The 8,826-nt window shown below is 42.8% G+C and overlaps 1 non-coding gene across 1 annotated transcript; it reads left to right on the forward strand.

Moving 5' to 3' along the window:
* Nucleotides 1–508: 508 nt before the first annotated feature.
* Trnaa-cgc lies at nt 509–581 on the forward strand. The gene has a single exon. It is a non-coding gene; the product is annotated as a tRNA-Ala (tRNA).
* Nucleotides 582–8,826: the final 8,245 nt, after the last annotated feature.

Here is an 8,826-nt window from a genome sequence, read left to right on the forward strand (position 1 = left end):
CAGCACCCAGATACAAAAAGAAATTAAATTACCTTAACCGGTTTCAGTTTATAACTAATGCACCATTTGCGAGTGTCAGCAATAAGATGCGTGCAGAATATTGCTACGCTCATGTGTGACACAGTGCCATGACTTTTTTTTTTTTACAGGTGGTGTGAACAGTATGACAACAGCAATATGCTACAAGCATCTTATGATTGCCACTCGCAAATAAAGCGATGGTTACAGCTTTCTGAAGCAGGGCACTAAGTGCCTGAAACCGGTTAAGGGCATTAAATTTCTTTTATGCAGCTGGTGACTGATTATGTCGATAGACACTTCCCGGCAGATTAAAACTGTGTGCCAAACCGAGACTCGAAGTCGGAACCTTTGCCTTTCGCGGACAACTGCTCTGTCGACTGACCATCGAATCACGACTCACGACCTGTTCTCACAGTTTTACCTCCGCGAGTACCTCATGTCCTACATTCCAAACTTGATATTACTAGTATTTCTATTACTAGTACCGAGCTAGGTGGCGCAGTGGTTAGCACACTGGACTCGCATTCGGGAGGACGACGGTTCAATCCCGTCTCCGGCCATCCTGATTTAGGTTTTCCGTGATTTCCCTAAATCGTTTAAGGCAAATGCCGGGATGGTTCCTTTGAAAGGGCACGGCCGATTTCCTTCCCAATCCTTCCCTAACCCGAGCTTGCGCTCCGTCTCTAATGACCTCGTTGTCGACGGGACGTTAAACACTAACCACCACCACCTCTATTACTAGTACTTCTGTGGAATAAATTTCGCGGGGTCATAGTGTATGATTGCCTTTTCACAAACTAATTTCTTACTCTGTCACAAGTTTCATCAAAGTCAGTCAACTTAGCGGCGTTGGACGAGCAATTCATAATAGACGTAATCTTGTGGTCTGCTATTTTGGTCTTCCGATGGAGACCTGTATCGAGGTTGTAACATGCTGCTCGTCCATTGTCGAGTAATCAATCGATTTTGATGAACCTTGTCTCAGCGTGAGGACACAGTGTGAATTTGGAAAACAGTTTCGCGCTTATACGGCAAGGCAGATACTTCCGTAACAGGTTGCCTCTAGATTGTCAAGCAATGCTGCTTTTCAGCTAACCTCCTTTGGTTACATTCTAACGCAGTAATGCTGATGCCACATGATATGAAAACGTATCAAAGGGTATTCCATGTTTTCATTATCATCATTTATGGAAAATACTTCAATAATTAAATAAAGAAATGATTTTAATGATGTTGACCTCGTCTACACTATTATAATAACAAACTCTAGGAGGAAAGCTCTTTCCGATTTGCTGTAGTTTCCGGCAGTGAATGTCCCTCTCCAATAAAGCAAATTAAAATTCCTTAATTTACGAACTAATTAGTAAAAACAAACTCAGATCACGTCACTCCGTAATTACAGTGGCAGCGGCTGAAGAAGCAATAAAGAACCGAAGCTGCGAGTGGAGGAAAGAACGAAAGAAAGAAAGAAAGACACATTAAAAATCTGAGCTCCTTAAAGGTATTTTAAATTCTCCGGAGAGGAAGGAATTAAGACTGGGCAGGCGGGAGAGCTGTAATGGTGAGGCGACCAGCCTAAAAGAATCCGGGGGTGAGAGAGGGGGGGGGGGTTCGGTAGAGCCCGGTGGCGATAATATTTCGCTCACGTTTGTCTGCGCACGCAGCGCCCCACCCGACAAATTAAAGCCTTCCCGCGGAAGGTGAGGCAGCGGACGCACGCCAAATCCGAAATTTTATCCGCAATCAAAGCGACGAATAATTTAAGGAGAGCTGAAGTAGCGTTAACCACTCTCGAGTAATAAACCACTCTCTTTTATATGCGGCGAGTGCGGAAACGGGAAGTGATGCAAGGGCTTTCAATTAGCCAGGGCAAGACGGGGCACTTCCTTTGAGGGTGCAAATTTTAGCTCGGAGATGTGGTTCGACGAGCAACTGACACCAGAAGGCGGGTAGCGAGGGGACTTCTGACAGTACACACACACACACCCACACACACACACACACACACACACACACACACACAAGTTTCCACCACCGTCCTCAAACAGTTTAAAACCACGTAAGTTACTAGAGCGTCCATTTCTTCACATGCAAGCAACACTGCAGGACTGCCGAGCACTGAGACTGCAAAACGCGAGAGTCAGTGCTTAAAACGTTTACGACGAAATTTCAAACAAAATTGTGAATCATATTGATGTTGATACACAGTTTTGAGCAATCTAAACCAATAATAATTTTTTAAATTACAGTCTATTTTGAATAGAACCACAAAAAAGTGACCTATTGAACTATGGTTGAGTTTCTCAGAAACTCAGAAACGAACGAGCACGCGAGGCAATACTGACCTTACGACTTACATTAGAAGCCAAAATTAATGGAAGTTCGTCCTGGCAGGTCGCTCCAGAGGTGAGAAAATGAGGTAAGTTTGTTTCTGACTACTTACATGTAATTTTTCTGGTGTTTTACTTGAGCATTCTCTAGTGCCGGACTTGAAAAGGAGAATCAACGAATTATTCCGTAACACTACTGCAATTGAACTTAACTTTCGCTTGGAAATAATTGTTCCAGTTGGTCCCAAAATGAGCAGTGGCACATTTGTCAGAAAATGGCGAAAGGCGGCAAATCCACATAGGTGGTTTGGGGTAAATCCCCGCAGCTCCAACAATACGTTCAACACATAGTGCGTGAGGTTATTTTACCTGAAGATATAACACCTTTGTCAAAAGTAAACTTTAGGAGAAACTTTCTGGCAAAGCTCTGAAATCTGTGCTTCTAATGTCGACATCCAGTAAAGAACGAATGGAAGAAGAAAAGTTTGTTACTGAGAAGAAAAGATAGGCCGAAGAAAGGAAGGAGCATGCTACGGAAACAAAACGACGTAAGCTCGATTTCATTACATCAAAGGCAAAACAAGGAAGAAAACGAATCAAAAAAGCCAATTAATTATTCTTAAGAGGCAGATTCAGACCTCTCACGTCGTAACAGTAGCTCACATGTAGATATGGACTTCCTGTTTGGCAGAAAAGAAGAAAAAGCGCCGGTGACTTCAAGCATGGATCAGGGGACCTAACAAAGTAAACGATTAAATAGGTACCCAGATACTTTAGCCTCGGTAACTGAACTCTCTTAGGTTACCCTACTAATTCTCCTTTCGTGTTCAAGAAAGTATTATATTTGTAGAAGTAGTTTTAAATATTATGCCTAAACGTGCGAAACATTTCAGTCCAATATTGTGTTGGGTAACTTGCCTACGATACAATAATGTTAAAAAGGGTTATTTCAAGCGTTTTTGTTATGCGTTCGTTCATTTTTATCCAATTTCTGCGGTAAAATATCACAATTATTATTTTGCTGAATTATAAATTTGTCTGTAATTAATAATCAAACGGAGCTGGAATTTAGCTATGATTTTCCATAAATGATGATAATGAAAACATGGAATACCCTTTGATACGTTTTCATATCATATGGCATCAGCATTACTCCGTTAGAATGTAACCAAAGGAGGTTAGCTGAAAAGCAGCATTGCTTGACAATCTAGAGGCAACCTGTTAGCTATGATTTCCATTCGGAATCGTGGAAAAATCTGCCCGTCATTGACCACAACACTAGGTAAACTGAAAATTTACACCTACGTACCGTGCATTTACAGCATTTGTAAATGCAGAAAGAGCTTTTGACAATGTTGAGTGGAATACACCCTTTGGTATTCTGGAGTTGTCAAGGATACAATATAAGGACCGAAAGGCTATTTAAAATTTGCACAGAAACCAGAGTATAGTTATCGTAAGCCATGCAAGGGAAACCGTAATTCGGAAGCGACTAAGTCCGTACACAGAGCAAGCAGAAAGGAAAACTAAGGAAAAATTTGAAAACAAATAGAAGTTCAAGGAGGAAAAATAAAAACTTTGATACCTGAAAAGCTTTTAGAGACGGTAAATGACTTGGAAGATCAGCTGAACGGAACGGGTGTTGTATTGAAAGAGGTCATAAGATTTACATCAACAAACGTAAAACAACGGTAGTTGACTGTAGCACATTAAGACAGGCGATGCTGGGGGAATTTGATTAGGAAATGAGACATTAAAATAGTATAGAAGTTTTGCTTCTTGGACACAAAATAATTGACGGTGGCCGAAGTAGAGAAGATGTAAAGTGCAGACAGGCAATAACAGGACGTGTGAGTAGGGAAAAGATGATCAAATGTGGATGATCAGAATTACAGACAGGAACAGCACAGAATCTACACTAAAGAAAAGGAAGCACCACGAATAAATTTGCCGAATGGGACGGAAATCGGTAGATGTGATGTATATACACTACTGGCCATTAAAATTGCTACACCAAGGAGAAATGCAGATTATAAACGGGTATTCATTTGACAAATATATTATACTAGAACTGATATGTGATTCCATTTTCACGCAATTTGGGTGCATAGATCCTGAGAAATCAGTATCCCGAACAACCACCTCTGGCCGTAATAACGGCCTTGATACGCCTGGGCGTTGAGTCAAACAGAACTTGGATGGCGTGTACAGGTACAGCTGCCCATGCAGCTTCAACACGATACCACAGTTGATCAAATGTAGTGACTGGCGTATTGTGACGAGCCAGTTGCTCGGCCACCATTGACCAGACGTTTTCAATTGGTGAGATATCTGGAGAATGTGCTGGCCAGGGCAGCAGTCGAACATTTTCTGTACCCAGAAAGGCCCGTACAGGACCTGCAACATGCGGTCGTGCATTATCCTGCTGAAATGTAGGGTTTCGCAGGGATCGAATGAAGAGTAGAGCCACGGGTCGTAACACATTTGAAATGTAACGTCCACTGTTCAAAGTGCCGTCAATGCGAACAAGAGGTGACCGAGACGTGTAACCAATGACACGCCATACCATCACGCCGGGTGATACGCCAGTATGGCGATGACGAATACACGCTTCGATTGTGCGTTCACCGCGATGTCGCCAAACGCGGATGCGATCATCACGATACTGTAAACAGAACCTGGATTCATCCGTAAAAATGACGTTTTGCCATTCGTGCACCCAAGTTCGTCGTTGAGTTCACCATCGCATGCGCTCCTGTCTGTGATGCTGCGTCAAGGGTAACCGCAGCCATGGTCTCCGAGGTGATAGTCCATGCTGCTGCAAACGTCGTCGAACTGTTCTTGGGGATGGTTGATGTTTTGCAAACGTCGCCATCTGTTGACTCAGGGATCGAGACGTGGCTGCACGATCCGTTACAACTGTGCGGATAAGATGCCTGTCATCTCGACTGCTAGTGATACGAGGCCGTTGGGCTCCAGCACGGCGCTCCGTATTACCCTCCTGAACCCACCGATTCCATATTCAGTCATTGGATCTCGACCAACGCGAGCAGCAATGTCGCGATACGATAAGCCGCAATGTCGATAGGCTACAATCCGACCTTTATCAAAGGCGGAAACGTGGTGGTACGCGTATCTCCTCCTTACACGAGGCATTACAAAAGCGTTTCACCAGGCAACGCCGGTCAACTGCTGTTTGTGTATGAGAAATCGGTTGGAAACTTTCCTCATGTCAGCACGTTGTAGGTGTCGCCACCGGCGCCAACCTTGTGTGAATGCTCTGAAAAGCTAATCATTTGCATATCACAGCATATTCTTCCTGTCGGTTAAATTTCGAGTCTGTAGCACGTCATCTTCATGGTGTAGCAATTTTAATGGCCTGTAGTGTATATAGTCAAACAAATTGTTACAGTTTCTGAAAAATTGGTTGTTTTATTCAAAAGAAACAGCTTCACAAATTGAGGAAGTCCATAACGTGTTGGTCCACCCACCTCTGGACCTCATGCAAGTACGTATTAGGCTTTGCAAGACTGACAGAGTTGATGGGTGTCCTCCTGAAGGATACTGTGCCAAATTCTGTCCAATGGGTGCATTAGACCGTCAAAATCTCGACCTAGTTCCGCATAATGCTCAAAACGTCCTGAATTGCGAAAGGATCTTGCGACCTTACTGGTCGAGGACAGTTTTGACAAGAACGAAGACACACAGTAGAAACTGTCATTGTGTACGGACGGGCATTATCTTGCTGAAATTTATGTCCAGTATGGCTTTTCATGAAGGGCAATTAAAAGGGACGCAGAATATAGTTGAAGTATGGTTGTGCTGTAAGGGTTCCATGGATGACAACCAAATGGGTCCTACTAAGAAAAGAAATTGCAGCCTAGACCATCACTCCTGGCTGTCGGGCCGAATGGCGGGCAACAGCCAGGTTGGTATCCCACCACTGTCTGTGGCGTCTCCAGGTACATCGTCGCTGGTCATCGGCTCTCAGTTCGAAGTGGGACTCATCACTGAAGACAGTTCTACTGCAGTAAATGTGATTCCAAGCTGTAGACGTGTCTGAAGACGCCCTGGACTGCGGTTTGATACCAACCTGAGTGTCGCCCACCATACAACCTCACAACCAGGAGTGATGGTCTGGGGTGAGACTTGTTTTCATATCAAACCCTTTGACTGTCACCGACGGCATCCTTGCTCCACAACGGTAAGTGGACGGTATTCTCCGCCCTGTCATGTTGCCCTTCATGGAAAGCCACACTGGGCTTACGTTTCCGCAAGATAATGCCGTCCCGTACATGGTGAGCCTTTCTACTGCTTATATTGATGCTTGCCAAACCGTACCTTGACCAACAAGGTCACCAGATCTCTCCCAAATTGAGATCGTATGGCGTATTATGGGAACGCCCTCCAACCGGCTCGGGATTTTGACGATCTGACACAATAATTGGACAAATTTGGCACAATATCCCTCAGGAGGACATCCAGCGGTCCTTTCAATCTATGCAAATCCGAGTAACTGATTGCGTAAGGGCCAGAGATGGACCAACGCGTTACTGATTTTCTCAATTTGCAATTGTGTAATTTGATTCTGTGTATACGCAACTTGACGAAGGGAACGGATAGCCTGATAATGATGAAGCTGTTAGCAGTGGATGGGAGTGTGATGGGGGACGGGGAGCTGTAATATTTGTAGAGGGAGGCTGAAGCTTGACTACGATTAGTTGGTGCAATTGGATTTGGGACGCATCGTTATGCGAAGACAAAGAGGCTTGCACAGGAAAGAGTAGCGGAAACAGCTGCATCAGATCAGTCTTCCCGCTGACGACTACAACAATAACAGGTTTAATTTTGAAAGTATTCCAAAAAATTAAAAAAACATATTGAAACAATAGAACCCAAATAACGTCTGCTGAAAAAAAAACCACTCAAGTTTGCCATAATTGTACTTTAACAAAATCAATTATTTTAACCAAACTGTTACCAGGCTGTTTTCTGTAACTGACTCGTCGTTTGGGTACGATACAACGTAAGTTATGTACCATGACACTTGTTTCAACGTATTTATTGCGATCTTTGAACAGTACGAATTGCAGAAAATATTACACTACATTTCATTTAAGGGTATAGTGTAATTTCAGTTTTTACAGTGATATTCTGGGTTTAGTACTATTGTGGTTTCCCGCTATGCCGCTTTCAGCGACGTGCGTTCAGATGAAGTGTGTAATCAATGAAATGTTGATTCTGTGTAGAATCGTGTATGTAAAAGGTATTAATGCTGTATAAAGATGAATTTTAAAGCCTGTAGAAATAATTAATTGATCATTTCTACAAGATATTTTCTTTAGCAGGCAATGGGTTTTCCTCTGAGTTATCGCAAGAGTAAGATAGCACATGTTACAAGCACTCATGTCTTATGATTGGGAAGATAAGGCTTCTGAAACAACATAATACTGTTACTGAATACGGTTGCATTTTAACCGATTCTCACGATAAGCCATGTCTAACTATCAGTTGTGTAGATACAATGATTGGCTAATAAAATGTATAAATCAGACGACTCGGTACAATTTTCAAATGATACATATTGATGTTTTTCGGTATATCAATATACTAGCATCTTCACAGTGTTTATCTATAAGAAAACGCATGTGCACGGTAAAATACAACAATATCGCCAGGTGCAAAATATGAAACACCATTTATTGCCGAAGAATATATTACTCGTATCTCATTCTAAATATAAGCTAGTATTACATTTTCCAATAAAGTGCATACCATGCATTGTAGCAAGAAATTTACAGCTGATGCATTTTACAAAACATATTCTGAACGAAAGGGACAGTGATGAGCTTCAGTCCAACGGAATACAGTAACGGTTGAGCGCCGTCTGCTGACAGTCTATGTTGACACGCCGTAACTGCCGCAACTGTTTCGTCCCCAGCTACGCAGTTTGTCTTGCCGCAAGAGGCATTGCATGAATGCTGTGGAATTTTGTCTCTGATCGTTGGAAAGGTAAAAAATTTTGTTAATGCATTATGTAATAAGTCCTTAACGAAATTATTGGACGAACATTCATATACGTTTATTCTCCAGTTGTGTGATGCTAAACAGAAATTATTTTCATACAGGAGCAACCACAGTGTTGTAGTCGAAGATATACTTCATCCCACGAAAGTACTTCTGGGGCGTACCGAACGCGCATTTGCCTTTAATCATAGTCTTTGTCATCATACATTAGATACACAATCTTATCAAAAGTATCCAGACAGCTGTGTGTAATGCGGAATTGACATCTATGTTTCACGAGAGGCGGACCCGCCAATGTAAAATGAGGCGGGAATATTGTCAGTAAAGAAGCAGCAACAGCAGAGGTCAGGAGAGCTCAGTGAGTTCGAAAGTGGGCTAGAACTGGATTTCACCTGAGTAACGAGTCCCCCAGGTACATTCCAGCCCTCCTAAACATGCACAGGTCGAC

This window comes from Schistocerca americana, chromosome 2, assembly GCF_021461395.2.
Source record: "Schistocerca americana isolate TAMUIC-IGC-003095 chromosome 2, iqSchAmer2.1, whole genome shotgun sequence".
Lineage (NCBI taxonomy): Eukaryota > Metazoa > Arthropoda > Insecta > Orthoptera > Acrididae > Schistocerca > Schistocerca americana.